This window comes from Kogia breviceps, chromosome 8 (assembly GCF_026419965.1).
Source record: "Kogia breviceps isolate mKogBre1 chromosome 8, mKogBre1 haplotype 1, whole genome shotgun sequence".
Lineage (NCBI taxonomy): Eukaryota > Metazoa > Chordata > Mammalia > Artiodactyla > Physeteridae > Kogia > Kogia breviceps.
This window is the reverse complement of record NC_081317.1, coordinates 55,590,060-55,608,240: the sequence shown is the minus strand read 5'-3', so window position 1 is coordinate 55,608,240 and position 18,181 is coordinate 55,590,060. Positions and strand designations below refer to the sequence as shown.

At 36.9% G+C, this 18,181-nt stretch overlaps 1 protein-coding gene across 4 annotated transcripts in view; it reads left to right on the top strand.

Annotated features, from left to right (window-relative positions):
- ADAMTSL1 (ADAMTS like 1) overlaps nucleotides 1-18,181 on the top strand; it is a 1,019,582-nt gene that overhangs the window by 272,345 nt on the left and 729,056 nt on the right. The window lies entirely within an intron of this gene.

Below are 18,181 nucleotides of genomic sequence, written 5' to 3'. Positions count from 1 at the left end.
CAGAAGTTCAGTTGCTAATTCTGCCTTGTGGTGGTGGTTGGTTTTAGCAAATCTGAAGAGATTTGGATGGTATTTTCTCATATCTATTAGCAGGGGGAGGGAAGCAGAGTGATAGGACAGTGGACAGACTGTATGGGGCAACTTTCTAACTTTTCCTGTGTCTGGCGACCTTCAAACATTTTACTTGAGTGGTAAAGTTTGTTTGGGGCAGCATTGGAGAATTCACATTAAAATAACTGATGTTTTGCCAGCGAGTCTGAACGTGAAATGGTAATAGTTTAAATGAGTGAAGAAAAAAGGAGATTTATATGTAAAGCCCAAATTGTTGTATGGGTCAGTGGAAATGCCACCATCTTCCAATCCTGGCTTCTTTGTGGATATTTTTACTTCAAAGTATTAGTCGTATTTATTTTATGAAAGTTTGTTTCTCTGGTTGTGGTTTTAGAAGAAGAATGAAAGTCTAGAAAATGAGCTCTCAAATGAAAACAAGTAGTAGAGTTGGAGATGTCAAGATATAGATCCCACTCTACTTGCAAATCAAGCTGTGATTTGTAATTTGTACTTGGTGTGAGAATTGGATGGATAATTTCTAAAAGTTCTAAATGTGGCTTTTCGTGGTGATGACCTTGTACTCAGAAGTACATTGAAATTAGAGGATGCTGTATGCACAACAAACCAGTGAATTCCTTGTCCAATCATAAAATGGTAGGATCCCAGAAAATAATGCCTTAGAATACCTCCAAAGCAAATACACCTCCTCTACCCTGCCTTCTTACAGCCCTCTCTCAAGAAGGTGTTTTGGCATCTTTATCTCATAAACTTCTCTTCCAGACACTGAGTAAATTAGCTCTCTCAGTAGCCACTCACAGGCTACTTCTTACTGTTTTTGTCATTTCCACCTTCTCTATGAAGGACATTCACATCCTTTTCAGAGCTTGTGCCCCAGCTGTTACCAGCCAGGGTTCTTGGCCTCCTTAATCAATAGAAATTGATCAGAGGCCAGATAAGAAATTTAGGCAAGGCTATACTGGGGCCCCTGCTGCAGCAAGGGGAAGGAAGTGAGAATAAGCAACAGGTTCCCTTCCTAGCTTGCTCGCTGAGGGTGGGGTGAGCTGGTTACTTATATGGGGTAGGGGGTAGGGGTGGGGGTGTGTCCAGGGGTTGGACCAGATGCGTGGCTTGGGTGGTTTCCCCACCCCTTAGGTGGTGTTGAGTGCAGGGGGCTGCGCAGTACCTTGCTTTTGTTCCCAACCCCCTGCTTTTGCTCCAGGCTCTTCAGAAGTGGCAGGTGAGTTTTTTGGTCTCTTTGTATCTCATTGTCCAGAATTTGCCCCAACTGCACAAGTATGCAGTTATTTTCAGTCCCTTATAGTTTCTTTGTATTTTGTTGCTCGAGGAGGCTTTTGTCCAGGTGCAAGCACTGCAGCAAAGGGTCCCAGGTCCCTGCCTGTCTGACAGCGTCCGTGGGTAGGAGCGGTACTGAAGTTTCCCAAGGGTACTATAATTAATTTTCAAATGCTTCTTATAATATATATATTATATATATAATATGTAATATAAATATACATAATATATATTATATATAATATACATATTATATATATTATATATATATTTTTTAAGCTCTGAAAATGCAGAGACTGCCTTTTAAACTTTCATTGTTTGCTTAAGGCAGTTTTTGTGATCTACTGTGGGACACACGCATTGCCACTGAAGTTTTATTACTTCTTAGATGAACGGTATCTAGTAATTATATTTTAATTTTGTCCCATTTGATGTTATTCAGTATCTGAAGTAGGTTAGCTCATTTTGAATTTGGTTTATGCAAAGTCCTGGAAAGTGCTGCTATGAGATACTATATGCAAACTTCATGAGCAAGTCTAATTATTACATAATTTATACCATAAAGGAAATTGAATAATGTGAACTAATTATGAACATAATGTAATTATCAAAGTGGTGCCACTAAAAATAATTTTTGTCACTTGGCAAGCATTGAAGGGTGTTCCGAACATTATTATTACAAAGTATTACATTGATTTACATCATAATAAAAATTGCATGCTGGGTTCCCTGGTAGTGCAGTGGTTAAGCATCTGCCTGCCAATGCAGGGCACACGGGTTCAAGCCCTGGTCTGGGAAGATCCCACATGTTGCAGAGCAACTAAGCCCATGCACCACAACTGCTGAACCTGGCTCTAGAGCCTGCAAGCTGCAACTACTGAGCCTGTGTGCTGCAACTACTGAAGCCCACGCGCCTAGAGCCCATGCTCCGCCACAAGAGAAGCCACCAAAATGAGAAGTCCGCGCAACAAAGAGTAGCCCCTGCTCGCCGCAACTAGTGAAAGCCTGTGCGCAGCAACGAAGACCCAATGCAGTCAAAAATAATAAATAAATAAACTTATTTTTAAAAAACCCAAAAAACCTGCATGCTGCAGAATTTTCTCAAACCTACTGAGGTAGCAAGTAATTGAGTGGGTGGAAGCATTTAAGCCGAAAGAGAAATTACCGACCAACACAGAGAGTCAGACCTGGAGCTGTATAAGAAAATGTGAGGGAAAAGGAAAGCAAAGCTTCCTGAATACCAGAAGGTAGTTCAGCCTTCTAATAAGTTTATGACATTCTAACAGTTTCTTTGGAGGGTGTGTCTCTCTGAGAACTTCATTTGGCCCACAGGCTATAAAACTTTTAGAGTGTCACTTTATTTTCCAAATAGACATGAAAAGATGAATCACCATAATCTCTGTGCTTGTCTAAAGGAAAGAGTTCAAACATGAGTTGTTACTTGTATTCATAGCCAGAAAAGTGAAATTCCTTTTGTGCCTCTTTTGTATGTTTCTGCTACATTGGGAGGGAGCAGAATGGTAGAGTCATGAGCAAGAAAATTTCCTGGTATGGGTCACAAAAACCACTTCACAAAGGCAGGTGGGTGAGAGAGGAAAAATGGTTGCGCAACATTATCTGTACAGTTGTACCCGCTTTCACGCTTTCACGTAGATCCTCCCTCCCTCGTAGCCCAATGACATTTATGCACATATTTTACCTCCCTTACCAGATTAGTAGCTCTGTTCCTTGAGGCCAGGATCCATGTAGATTCTCACCACCTTAGCATCTTCCCCTGCTCTTGCATATGATAAATGCTTAGTTGTGTTAAGTGTCTGTTGATGGAAAAAGCCCACCATGACTATTCTCTATTGCCCTATGGTTAACATTTTTATATTGAAAACACTTACAGGATTCTATCACAGACTATGCATGAAAAGAGTCTTATAAATGAAAATCCTTCTAAATACAAAGTGATTATTGCTAAAATGGTATGAAAGACTTCAGTTTTTAATGAGATGATAAACTGGGATTATTTTACATATGGTCCTTTCAAGCCAGGGTATGTGAATTTGGGGATGTTTGCCTACTAGAAATTTATAGTTGTGCAAGTAACAAATTTATCCCCAGTATGTCTAACATTTTGGACAGAGGTAGCATTAACTGTGGGAAACACCTTGTCATACTTCTGGGTAAAATTATTGTCATCCTCTTTTTAGGTGTTTAATTTTTCTTTGCTAATATTCTTTCTTTATCCTTTCAAATAACTTTTGAAAACCAGAACAGCCTTACTTACAACTTGTTTGTGGAACTCTTTCACCTAAAAGCTTAATTTTGGGGTGTCATTTTTGACCTTTAAATGTCACTTCCTCAACTCCTCCTCAGCTGGGGTTTTTCGGCGTGAATTGACTTTGACATTGCATTCGAAAAACTTTTTAGTTTCCAGTTTTTCTGCAGGGCAGAAATAGAGACACAGATGTAGAGAGCAAAAGTGTGGACCCCCCCAAGGGGGGAAAGTGGTGGGTGTGTGTGTGATGAATTGGGAGACTGGGATTGACATATATACACTAATATGTATAAAATGGATAACCAATAAGAACCTGTTGTATAAAAAAATAAATAAAATAAAATTCAAAAAAAAGAGAAGAATTTGTTTATGACCTCACAGTTGGGAAGATTCTCTTCAGATGTAAAGATCCCAACCTGTAAAGGAAAATATTGATGCTTTAAACAACTTTAAAATTTAATATATCATTAAACATTTAATGTCTAAAAACTTCAAAAAGTAGAAAGATAAGATACAAGCTGGAAGACATTTTTTGCAATGTATATAACTGGCAAAAAATCATATCTATAATATATAAAGAACTCCTAGAAATTATGTTTAAAAAGACAAACAGTCCAGTGGGGAAAAAAAGCAAAAGTCATCAGAAAGAGACAAGGATAGCTAATACTCATTGAAGATATATTCAATCTTACTAATCATCAGGGATTTACAATGTAAAATAACAAGGACATGGCATTTGATGCCCATCAGATTGGCAAAAAATTTAAAAAACCGACAACGGCAGTGTCAGTGAGAAAGAAGTAATTAGAAATACTCCTATTTTGCTGTTGGGGTATATATTGGTCTAACTACTTTAAAGAGTAACTTTCCACTGTCTCTAAAGTTGAATATAAGCATGTGCTACATCTCACCAATTTCCCTTTAGGAATCTACCCTGGAGAAACACTTACACATATGTTTAATGCAGTATTGAATGTTATAGCCTAAAGTTGATAGAAAATCTTAAATATCCATCTGAAGGTAAATGGATAAATAACTTGTGGTTTATTCTTATAATAAAATGCTCTCAAAGCAATTCAAATGGATAATTAGATTGACATGCATTAGTATAAATATCAAAACTATAATGTTGAGGGGGAAGATGATACCATTGTGGAATATGATACCATTTATATCAATTTTCATATCACATAACTATTTATTAGATATTATTTAGAGAAAATGTTTATATATAAAAGCAGAGGTGGGAAAAATATGCTGCAATCTTGTAATGTTGGTTGCCCTCTGGTCAGAGAGAAAAGAAGGGGAATTGGATTGGGAAGGTGTGCATTGTTCACTTTAAGTTTATAATGTTTATAATATTTTATTTAAAAATATACTGTAAATGGTAATATATGTTTAAATGGCTATTGGTTTACAGAACAGTTTACTTTATTATTCATTGCAGTTTTTATGGTTCAAGTGTCTTTAAATACATGCACAATAAAACTTTCAGGCTAATATTTGGCAAGTAATCAGCACAAAATAAATGCTGTTTTTATTAGCAGTGGTTGAACTGACAAATCTTTGAGGCATAAAATGACAAACCTCAGTGCCCAAGATTTAATATATACACTATTCACATTTTTGCCTCACAATATAATTAAGGAGTAGTCAAATGTAGGACAACAGACCATAAGATCATGGGGCCTCCTATCAGTTCATGAACTGCAACTCTGGTAAATAATGTCAAGATGATGAATCTCAGTATTTAAGGAGAGGGACTACTTTTTCACACTTGACCTTTGGAATTAACTGAAAAAACCATTATCACTTAAGAAAATTTTTTTTTTTCTATATCCAGTTCTAATTTACTTACAGCTTATACAGTTCCTAGCTGCTGAGATGTCCTCCATTTGCTAGGATTCTGTCGTTAACTCCAAACAACAAATAGATAACAAGATTAATTATCTAAAAGGCACCGAAAGTAATAAAATGTGAAACACTAAAAATCCTAACTCCCATGCCAGCAGATTTTTAAGATCAAACAACCTCTCAAATAAAAAATATAATTCTCTTTAAAAATTTTTAACATCAGTTAGAAATACATAAATAACACATGTGAATTTTAGGACTCTTTTAAGCACATTTTCAGGTTTCATACTGTAAGGTCCTTCTCCAAAAAACTTTGCCAGAATGGTGAAATTTCAATATTTAATAAACTATTCTAGGCATGAATTCAACTTTATTCCTCCAAGCTAGTATTCAAAATCCTGAGGTAGTCTCCACTTATAGTTATCCTAAAGTAAACTAATACACTTTGAAATAAATATCAAATATCTCTAGTAAAAGTCATAAATGTGAGGAGCTGACTATTTGCTGCTTAACTTTGGAACTTTCCTAATAAGCTTAAACTAACTCTATGGGCTGTGATTTAAATTACACCTCGGAAAGTCACTTGGGGCACCAAAGAATAATTTATTGCTTCCTTAATATAAAGAGCTAATTTATCTCATGGAAAGACAAATCACTTTCGAAGGAGTTCCTTAGTTGTTTATAAGGTAGTGCTCAAACTATCAGCCTGTGTAATGAGTTTAAATGCCTATCTTTAATATGCCATTTAAGACTTAGTTTTGCAAGGAGGTCCCATCAGTAGTTGAAGGCAACTAGAGAGGAATGGTTACTGACTCCTCTGGCAGCTGGACAAGGTCATTTGGCCAGATATCTGCATAGAGAGGTGCTGAGAACTTTCTGAGAGGTTAGAGGACAGCCTAATGGAATTATGTGGCTAAGAGTCCAAATTCTTTCACCAGAATTTAAGAAAATATGAGAGGATACTGTGGGTTGTGGGTAGGGGCGAGATGTCCCTTTGATGTAGCACATCCTCTTAGAGGTTATTTTTAAATTTTTCTAATATGGAGAGATGTGGGATTTTTTTTAGAGTAGATTCTATTTCAGGGTAGGTAGAAATGTAGGCTTTTAAACAGATTTTAATTAGGTTGGACAATTGAAGCAAAACACTAAAACAACATTATTTACTAGCATGATATTATTGATTAGATGTAATCTCTAAATGTTGATTTTAAAATTCCATATACGATTTTGCCTTTGTTAATAGTAATTTTTAGGTAAGAATGTCATATTTTTGTTTGAAAAGCTAAAAATAGAACTATGTAGAATACTATATGACCTAGCAATTCCACTCCTGGGTATATATTCGAAAAAAACAAAAACACTAATTCGAAAAGATACATGAACCCCAATGTTCATTGCAGCTCTATTTACAATAGCCAGGACATGGAAGCAACCTAAATGTCCATCAACAGATGAATGGATAAAGAAGATGTGGTATATATATACAATGGCATACTACTCAGCCATAAAAAAGAATGAAATTTTGCCATTTGCAGCAATGTGGACAGACTTGAAGGGCATTATGCTAAGTGAAATAAGTCAGACAGAGAAAGACAAATACTGTGTGATATCACTAATATGTGGAATCTAAAAAAATACAACAAACTACTGAACATAAAAAAGAAGCAGACTCACAGATATAAAGAACAAACTAGTGGTTACCAATGGGGAGAGGGAAGGAGGGGGCACAATATAGGGGTAGGGAATTAAGAAGTACAAACTATTAGGTATAAAATAAGCTATAAGGATATATTGTACAACGTGTGGGATATAGCCAATATTTTAAAATAACTATAAATGGAGTAAAACTTTTAAAAATTGTGAATCCCTATATTGTACACCTGTAGCTTATATAATATTGTACAGCAACTATACTTCAATTAAAAAAAACAGCATAATTACTCGGTGAAAAGTTTTGAAAAGGAGCACATTTTACTTTTCCTTTGTGTTATCTTATTTGATTTTAACTTGATGTTTACAAACAGGAGAATGACTACAAAAAGAAAGAATAAAGGTCTGTATTAAGTATATTTATGTAACTTTTGCTAAAAGAAAATATCATTATCTACAATTAAACTGTAGATTTAATTAAATTTACCAAAACTAAAAATGTGGAATTTTATGTACAAGTGTCGCTGATAGAGACAAAACTTGAGGAGTGGCTGTTTTGTTGGGTTGAGGCTTTATTTCCAACTGGCTGTGAGACTTCAGGCAAGTCATGTACTTTCTGAACCTTGTATTCCTGACATTTATTTTATTTACTTATTTTTTACTGAAGTACAATTGATTACATTGTTGTGTTAATTACTGCTGTATGACAAAACTGATTCAGCTATTATACATATATATATATATTCTTTTTTTATATTCTTTTCCATTATGGTTTATCAGAGCATATTGAATATAGTTCTCTGTGCCATACAGTAGAACCTTGTTGTTTATCCATTCTGTATATAGAAACTTACATCTGCTAACCCCAACCTCCTACTCCATCCCTCTCTTAATTCCCTCCCCCTTGGCAACCACCAGTCTGTTCTCTATGACCATGATTATGTTTCCATTTCATAGATAGGTTCATTTGTGTCATATTTTAGATTCCACATATAAGTGATATCATATGGTATTTGTCTTTCTCTTTCTGACTTACTTTACTCAGTATGATAATCTCTGGTTGTATTCATGTTGCTGCAAATGGCATTATTTAGTTCTTCGTGACCTTTAAAATAAACATGTTCTGAATGATTCTGCAGCCTTGGATACTGTGTTTCAAATTAGATATTTAATGGAAACTTCAAATTCCTTACAGTTGCTGTTTGATGAACCTCATTTGATCTCTACTCAAGTCATTTTTTATGCCAAAACCAATTATGTGTTTCTGGAGTCCAGTCTTCTCACCTACAGTAGACTCGCTTTCCTTCCAATTCTTCACAAACAACTGGCTGCCATTCATTCTCCATGTACCTTTAAAAACATAATATTCCTAAAGCTCCACTTTGCCCTTCACACAATGTGTACTTGTATGTCAAAGCTAATTATCTCTTTGGGGAAAGTCAAGCTCCTCAAACACAGTTTAATGTCAGAACCCCTTAGTGTAGCCCCTGCTTAACTCTAACCTTGTTTCTGATGACATCCACTTAGATTTTCTTCACTCCACCTTGTTCAGACCACACTTTGTTCCTGTATCAAATGATCAGTTCAGTGTTTTGCTCACAGGGCATCTTTTATCTAGAATGTCCTCCTCCCCTTTTCACTAGACCTTCCTTTATTAACCCAACCCTACTCTCCCCTTCTCCAGGAAGCGTTCTCTCTGGACTCTCCTATAGCACTCACTGTCCTAGCTCATGGAACCAGCCAGTGCCCTGCCTTCTCAGGCTGCCCAAAGGACCCTCTACAGATGTGGAGAGTCCTTGGCTCAAGCTTCAGGTCAGCGCATTACTAGACTCTTAATCTGCAGGGATGGTCTGCCAAGAGGGGAGTCTGAGTGCAAGTCTGGGAAAAGAAACAGGAAATCATGAGATCTCAGAGATTAGGTTATGGTGGAGAAACTAAGTAGGGACGAGGGGAAAAAGGGAAGTGAGGGTTTGGCCAGAAGTGCAGTGGGGCACAAGGGAATCAAAAAATCAGACTAGGAATGAATTCTGGGATCCTGTTCCAAGAACGTTGTCCATTTGTTGTAACATCTCTCCTACTTTGCATCCTCATTTATCTTTTCATACATACAGACCATCTGCCCTGGAAATCTTTCAAGCAAGGACTATGTTTTACATTACATTGTCCAGCACACAGAATAGAATTTTAAGCAGAGTAATAATGACATAATAACAATGAAAATATCAATAACTGCAGTAATGAGAGTACCAGCTATCATTTATTGTCTACCTCTTCTGTACCAGGTACTGCCTAAGGCACTTTGCATACATATCTCATTAATCCTAGGAAGAGGGGGATCCCTACCCACCCCCAACAGATGAAGAAATGAAAAAGAAAAGGAATTTAGCCAAGGTCGCAAAACTGATCTGTTACTTAAGTGATCATAAAACAATGTACATATGAAGAATACTGATTCATCTCAGCACTTACTATAATCAACACACTAGTCTAAGTGCTACCAAGGGATACAAGGATAAGTTGAACTGTCCTGGCTCTCTAGGAGTTTAGAATATTGACATTTTAATTCTGTTGAAATGTTTTGTTTTTAGGTAAACTCACCAGGGTAATGGCAGAATGCTTAGATTATAGGTATCACTTTAGGATACCTCATCCTTTTAATAAGAAAGTCTTCAGAAATAGCACTTGATTTATTTTTTTAAAGGTTGAACCTGATTATACATATATGAAGCAGATTCAAAGGAGCTGCTGAAAATACAGCGTTTCAGGTGGACCTTATTCTATTGTAGTTTGCAGTTAGGTTCCCACATAGAGTTGTGGCTTTGCATACTCCATTGCCCTTCAGTGGGTTCAAGTGTGGATTATGTATGTTCAAATGTCTGCTTGCCTCCAGTTTGAAAGTACAATTTAGTAGACCACTTACCATTGTTGGTTAGTATTCCAAGTTTCTATGGGGACTATTGATCTTCATGTATTACACAGGCCCCAAAGTATGAATTAGTGAGTGTATGGAGAATATATGCAGGGGGCTAAGCTAAATAAGTTGCTGAAAACTATGGTGTCCTGTGCTGAACTCCAATTTGGTATAATTCTTATGAAGAGCAAAAAAAACTTGACTTTAGTTTTTCAAGCACTCTACCTTCTTGGCACCTCAAAATGTATGACCCTGATGGGAATGTGGCTAAAACGTTGTGTCATTTAGTAGCAGATTTACTGTATGTGACTGAAAGCTCCCCAAATAGAGATATTTGCTTCTCTCTTAGTAAGAGAAGTTTTCTAGAGAGAAATTTCAGATCCATTATGATCAAAGGTACTAGGGACCCAGACTCATTCTATTTTTCTCCTAAATCCTTCTAGCCTCTGACTCCCCTTGTGTTGGGTACTTTGTGATGCTAAATGACTACCAGAGCTCCTGCCATTATGCTCATTCTAGGCAATGAGAGGGAGGAAGGGACAAACAATAAGGTGCTAATGAAGAAAAAGGCATAAACCAGCGGGCTCACAAGGGCTTTCCCAGAAGCTGCCACTTAGTATTTCCTTTAATAGCTCACTAGTAAGGGCTTAGTTACACAGCCATGCCTAGGTGCAGGGGAATCTGAGCCATGCAGTCTTTACATGGTGCAGCCATGTTTTAAGGAAGTTTAAGGAAGAAGGGGCAATAAATTCTGAAGTGAGCAGCTAAGATTTTCACCCACAGTGAGATACTAGGTGAAACAATAATTGTAATAAATTACCACAGTTTGCATACTGAATGCAAAATTCATTTCCCAGTGGCTTTCGTATTTTGGAGGATGATTAAATTGTTTTGGCATTAGTGGTGATGGTTGCACAAAATACTAAGAACCACTGAACTATATACTTTAAAATGGTGAATTTTATAGTACATGAGTTACAACTCAATTGCAAAAATTTGTAGTCTGTAAGTTTCAATCTAAGAGGAGAGGACACAGATGTAAAAATCTATATTTACCAGAATGTAAGGAGGGTAGCTCAAAAGAGACAGCAAAGGCTGTCACAGCATGTCTCAGTGGTTCTCTTTTCTGTAAGGACAGCTGCCCCCCACACCAGGACTCTCTGCCTGATGCTGTAGTGGAAGGAAAATGCGGGATAACTGGCTGAACTGTGGAGCATTTGGTGCTGATGGTGATGGCTATGAGTATAGCGACAGCAAACATTTATCATCTCTCAGATACTGGCTATATTTGTTATGTATATGAGAATCATAATAGCAAACATTTTAGATAATACCAAGATAATCTTAAGAGAAAACTGAGGCCCCTGTTAGTTAACTAACTTGCCAAGGTCACACCCTTTGTATGGAGAAGAGCCTTGTTTCAGATCCAGTGGTCTGGGTCCATGCTCGTCCTCTTAACTGCTACACTACACTGAAAGGCTTTCTCTTGCTGTCAAAAGTGAGCTGTCTGATTTGGAGGAAGAAGTCATCATCTTTTACGGATTTTGTGACTTTTATAATACAAAAATTATATGTGATGATAGTTATTCAAGTGATTTTATGAAGCAGGACTGGACGGCATCTGTCTCAGGTTTGCCTTATTCATTTTCATACTAAAATGCTCTCCTGGAATAATTAGGAACGTGAGATCAATTATGAAGGCACATGCACACACACACGTGCACACACACACGCACATACACACGCACACACATACACACACACAGAGCTGAGGAAGGTGACCTGCTATGCCAGCCTTGCTTTTTAATTAGATATTTAAAGCATATACTTCCTCTATCAAACCTCACCTGATACAATAAGACAAATTTCTTTCACTTTTTTCTTCCAGACGATCCATTATGGTCCTGGTAAGTGCATGGCTTGCTTTTGACAGGCATAGCATCTTCTTTTAAAATTGAAGTTGTTTGCAATTTTCTGACTATTTAGGGTACAGATGTTTATTGAACTCTTATTGCTATAATTAAACAATACATGTGAATCTGAAGATTTATTTTTTCACATTTATTTTTCAAGGCAGTTCAAAGCTTGGGCAGTCCTACCTTGGAGCAGAAATATTCTCTTTCAAAATGTATGTACATGGAGCTCTTTTGTGTGTAATCAGGGTACATGGATGGCCTGAACACATCAAAACTTGGGGAAAGTTACATATTCATAGAAGTATAACTTTGACTGTTTTCTTTAGATGGGTGCTGCCTTATACTATGAATAGTGGATGTTTTTTGTATTTATGGCATATCTGATTCCATACCATCATTTGACTTATTCTGTGACTATCTTAGGGCAAACATTAGGACAAAAATTGTTCAGATACCTTAATTTCAAAACCAAAAATCACATATAGGGACATATGATCTTAACAGAGATATAATAAAAGGATAGTTTTAATGGAAAGACAGTAAGACTCTTTACCCGGCTTCTTTAAGAAATATCCATTATCTCCAAAGAAATAGAATGGTTCTGGCACATTTTTAAAAGCATTTCAGAATTTATAATTGTGCCTACTCGAATATAGATGTGGTGGGTATAAATGTGAGTCCCACACTCCGGTGTGCAAAAGAGTGGCTTCAGTTCTTTTTGTAATCAAATTTAATTTTTCTCACACCACTCTGTTTGGTCTGATGCAGGAAGTTAATTTAGTCCCTTGCAGGTAAATTTAGTCCGAGTTAGTAATTTGGGTGCACAGTTGTCTGTTGTATGCGCGCCCATCCCCATTATCTGAGAAGCATGTATAAATAACACTGCAGAGAAGGGGCGAAAGGCGCATGGTATATGGTTCTAACCTGGCCTTTCACTCAAGATGTTACTCATCCCACCGGTTCTTGGCATAGATGAGGTTTATGGCTACTCAAAAGAAAACTTGTGGTGGAGGGAAAGGCAGCCTGGACCTCCTGCCAGTGCTGACTGAGCTCTGGATCCTTGCTACTACCTCCCTGTCCAGGAGCAGCCTCACCCATCACATTCCTGGTGGGAACTGTCCAGGTCTTGTCCATCTGACTAAGCATTATCAACGATAAACATTCTGGCAGACAGGCCACCATTTTCTCTTTCTCTGATAATCCCTGAGTCCCTCTGGAATCCATAGGATATTTAAGATGCTACTCTAGAGCCAAATGAAACCAGAGTTGAGGGTGTGGACATGTGAGTTGCCTCTTTCATTCCTCGATTTGTACGTCATACCACCATTTCTACTCTGGCCACCAGGGTGACATGAGGACTTTTCTCGGATGCCTGACATCCCCTTCCTCTGAGACAAAGTGGGCAACGTCTTTTCTTCTATAAGATCCCCACACTTAAAGTAGGGGTACGTGCTGCCCTTTTTCCCAAGCAAGACTCTTTCTGGTGGGTGAGAAGGGCATCCAGTTTCCAGACTTGTCTCACTGTCTTGAATTCTCTCCATACTCTACCTCCTCAGCTTCCATAGAAGGGTCTCATCATATGGAGGTAGTTAGGAGAAAGATGCATGGGGAAAAAATGGTATACTAGATCACATCTACTATCAAATATTGGATTTTTAACCTGAACTTCAGCATTTGAATTTAGAACTCAGGAATTCAACATCTTTGTTCTGTCATGGTCTGATACTCTTTTACATGGAATTAATGGCGACCCCCATATCTTGTGGAGCAAATGAAAAACATCCGTTAATATCTCAAATGATTATTCCACTGAACTAACTTATGTGCAACATTCCGTAAATTATATAAAAATGAATTAGCCAGGTTTTATTTACAGATTGGGTGACTTTGGACATAATTTCATTGTTCCAGTTGAGTTTTGAAGATTCTTGTACTGCTAAACTCTCTACTATTTTGAATTTGCACTGTGGAATTAAATTTTATAGTTCTAATGAGCACAGGGTAATTAAATACCATGACTAGGGAAAAAAACATTTTAACTCTGATTTAAAATAAGAGATATTGCTTTACAGATAGGATTTGGAATTAGAATAAACTTGCCCTGTTGCCTTGTTCCCCAGTGTTGTCTAAAAGAGGGAGAGATTATTTTATCATCCAACAAATAATTCCTAAATGTAAAAAATGCTGACAGAAGTGACAAGCATTTGATTTTCTTTGAATGAATTCCAAAGTTTATTCCACTGCATACATTTCTTGTTCTCCAAATAACTGCTCAGAAGAAAAATAAAAGTCTGATAGCAACTTTGGTCTAAAAGAGTTATGCACATTAAATTTGATGCCTATGAGCTCTACCCGTGGTACCAAAGAAGGCATAGGGATCTGACCTTTTAATTCCTGGAAGAAGAAACTAATTTAAACAAATTCCAGACTGGTGGGTATGGTGAAGGAGATGTCAATTTTGTTCATTTATGTAGGATTTTTCAAGGATTTCCTACACAGAATCTTTACAAGGACTTTTAATCCTTACCTACCAATATCAAAATATTTCATTGGTAGTCAAACAGCACAGAGCCTAAGAGCACAGTCTTCCTATTTTTAAGGAGTCAGAGAAGGAAGATTCCTACTTTTACTTTGCCTAGTATCTTGGGAATTTCATAACAGTAAATGCCTGGTCCTGACCAACTATGGTGCTTAGGCAGTCTTTAGTAACTGAACAGTCACCAGAGACAGACTCAACCTACTTAATAACAAGCTGTTTTAATGTAGTAATGCCAGTGAATTGGCCAGCATTTCCACAACCTATCTAGAGAAGAAAGAAAATAGGAGGCAACACTGTTATTCTTTGAAAGTTATTCTTTGAAAAAGCATCCATATATGTAAAAATCACATACTGAATAGCCTGGACTATCCAGAACATGGTCAAAAATCAGAAAATAAGTAAAATGGATGTCCTAAAAATAGTTATAGTTGACTCACAAAGGCCCCTTGGTCTCTTGTTTTGAGTGTATTATTCTAACTTTGCGTTTGATTTTAAGTGGATTAATTGGTGTGATTGTCAGATTTTAAAGTAACCTCCATGTTCCCTAACTCCTGGTGTTTATGGCCTTGTATAATTCCTTTCCCTTGAATTTGGGCAGGACTAGTGACTTGCTTCTAACTAGTAGAACATGAAAAAAGTGATAGGATGTTATCCCTGTGATTATGTTACATAAGACTCCATCTTGCTAGGAGACTTACTTGAGAGTCTTGCTCTCCTTCTTGCTGGCTTTGAAGAAACAAGCCATCATGAGTCCTATAGACAGAGGAAATGAATTCTGCTAACAACCTATAAGCCCAGAAGTGGACCCTTCTCCAAATGAGCCACCAGATGAGAAGCCAACCCTGACTGGTACTTTGCAGCCTTGCAGAGGACCCAGCTAAGCCATACCCAGACCTCTGACCCACAGAAACTGTGAGATAATGAATGTGTTGTTTTCAGCCTTTAAGTTTGTGGTAGTTGTTACACAGCATAGCAAGCTAACACAATTTGTTTCTTAAGCTATAAAAGAGAGGTATTGCTACATGAAACAGGTTTTGATTGCAACAAGAGAAGAGACAACTGACAGGTAAGAAAACAAAAGATATGAAAACATAAAAGATACGAGATACAAGAACAAAAGATATGAGCTCAAAAATATCACATAACTGTCTGAACCAAGTTAGCTCAGAAACCAGTAGCCTTATACACCAGAATAATCTCTGAAGGCATAACTGAACAGTAAATGGTATTCAGAGTTATCACTCTGAATCCACAAGAAGAGGGTATATCATGTAAAATATATTCTATTCTGTGCAAGAAGATAGAGGTCTAAGTAATAACAGTCATGAAAAAATTTCATAATCATTGATGTAGCATTGGATATGTTTGACCACAGCTCTTGGAATTATTTGAGAATTTGATATTTATTCTAGGATTAATTCAAAGATCATAAAATAAATGTTTATTATCAGGGTTACATATGCCTTTCTCACAATGTGATATGTCAGAATGCTTATAGAATCTGAAGTGAGAATTTTAAGTTATGAATAAATATTTGAGCTAAAAATCCAAGTATCACTTGTCCATGTAACCTGTGGACAGTTTGGCCTCTGTTTCTGAGCAGGAAAGGTACCTGGAATTAGAAGCAATGAAGAATGGCTGATATGGTGGTGGGCTGTAGGTTGGTTTTTCCTTTGGCTTACATGGTACAGGAAGGAGAGAGTTGCCTTGGTCTATGGAAGAGCTAGTAAGAGAAACAACAACTGCCCTCTGTTTCTTATTAAAAAGACCCAAAGTTCAAGCATATTTTTATAACCATGCCATAAATCTGCTTGAGGTGATTTTTTTCATAGTCTTCTCTGCATCCCATGAGATTTGGAGTAGGAAGGGGTCATGTGAGTAAATATTGGAAATGCTCTGGATTCTGCAGATAATGAAGCCCTGTAATCTAGTTCCAGCTCAAAAACCTACTAGTCATGTCACCTGATTTAGTTTTAGCAGTTGTAAAATGGGGATAATATTCTCTACCATAGAAGTAGACTATGCACTATCAACCCCTTTGACAGACTGTAGGACAATTCTGTTGCAATATTTTTTGTGAATGGTGCTGTTAAAAAAAAAAAGCAGCTGTCAAACATGTTTATAAAGTCCATAAGATGAGGAGTTTTCAGAAGGATCCCTTTATATAGTTTGGATGTGGGATCCTATTTCAGTTTACAAAACACTTTTCATTGCAGCCAGTCTGATCTTCTTGGTCATCCTAGGAAATAGGTATTATCATCACATCATGTCAGCAGTGTCTCCTATTGCTATGTAGTACACACATACAAACACACACACACACACAAACACACACACACACACAATTATTGATTATTGAAGGATGGAGTTGCCCAGTGTCCCATAACTGATGAATGGTGAAATCAGGACTGAGAGCAAAGACTTTTGACTAGATCCCACATCTAACTCTGGAATATATCGAGGGAAATCACTTAATTATAAGCAGTAGTAGTCATCTCTTGAGAGCAAAGATGCTTCTGAGCCACCATGTTGCCTTTTCATCATCAACTGTTATGTCTTGTTCCGAGTTACTGACTCACGTTGGAGTGATGAGCAGCTCAACCTCAGGCCTAACTGCTTTCTGTCCATGCAGAGTTCTACGTAAACAGGAAGCCCTTGTCATCAGCCTGTTTCTAGTAACTCCTCTTGGTGGAGTCCATTCCTCATAGAAGATGGTAAAAACATGGCTTTTCTCCTTGTCCCTGGAACCCTGAAGCTAATTAACTCACATTTAAAGTATTGATACCCTGTGAAAAACTATATTAGATCTAATCAAAGAATTAAAGTTTAAATACAACCTGCCCATGCATTCATGTTGGGGATTATTTATTCTTTAAGTTATTTATTTAGTGATGTAAAGGGTTTAAATATCTAAATATAATAATAATAAATAAAAGAATAAGCTTGTCCAAACATGTATATAACATGGTCTCTGTTTTGGATCAAAAGTAAAGGAAAAGAAAAAGAAATTTAAATATGTATATTCATTTATAGGAGCATAGAGAAACATGAAAGAAGCAGCTAGATTATTTGGTTTCTCAAGTGTATGAGAAAAGTTAGAATTTATTAAGTTTTTAAAATTATATATCTGGAGTTTTTTCACTTGTAGCAAGGATCAAATAATAATTTTGTAACTTATAATTATCCAATAAGTATAGAAATAGGAAAGAAGGAAGGAAGGAAAATGAACAATCATTCCAGCTGAGAGGAGGAGAGGTCCAGCTGAGAGGGACCTCATTTGCTAACTCATAGATATAATTTATCTTGTTTGTCATTGTGAAAGAAATAAGAATATATTGTATATAATTAGGCAGTGTATTTATCCTATGCTTCAATAAATATTTTTAAATGTCATTTATACATTTTCTGTGATATCTATTGCTTATGTTACAGAAATTTAAGAATTTGAGATTATGGTGGATTCTGTAGAGTGTATAAAATGTGTGATAATAAAAACCATTCATCGTTGCAGCTAGGTGCAGGGGAGCACAGGATGAACAAACTGTGATCCCGAACTTGAAAAATAAAAAAAGACCTAGGAGAGCTCACAGCCTGTTTAATAGTGATGATAAATAGTTGGCATTCCTACTACCTTCTCTGGCTCCCCTACCCCCATCCCATGTAAAGTCTCTAATATGTTACTTGGCTACTGAAGTCAGAGC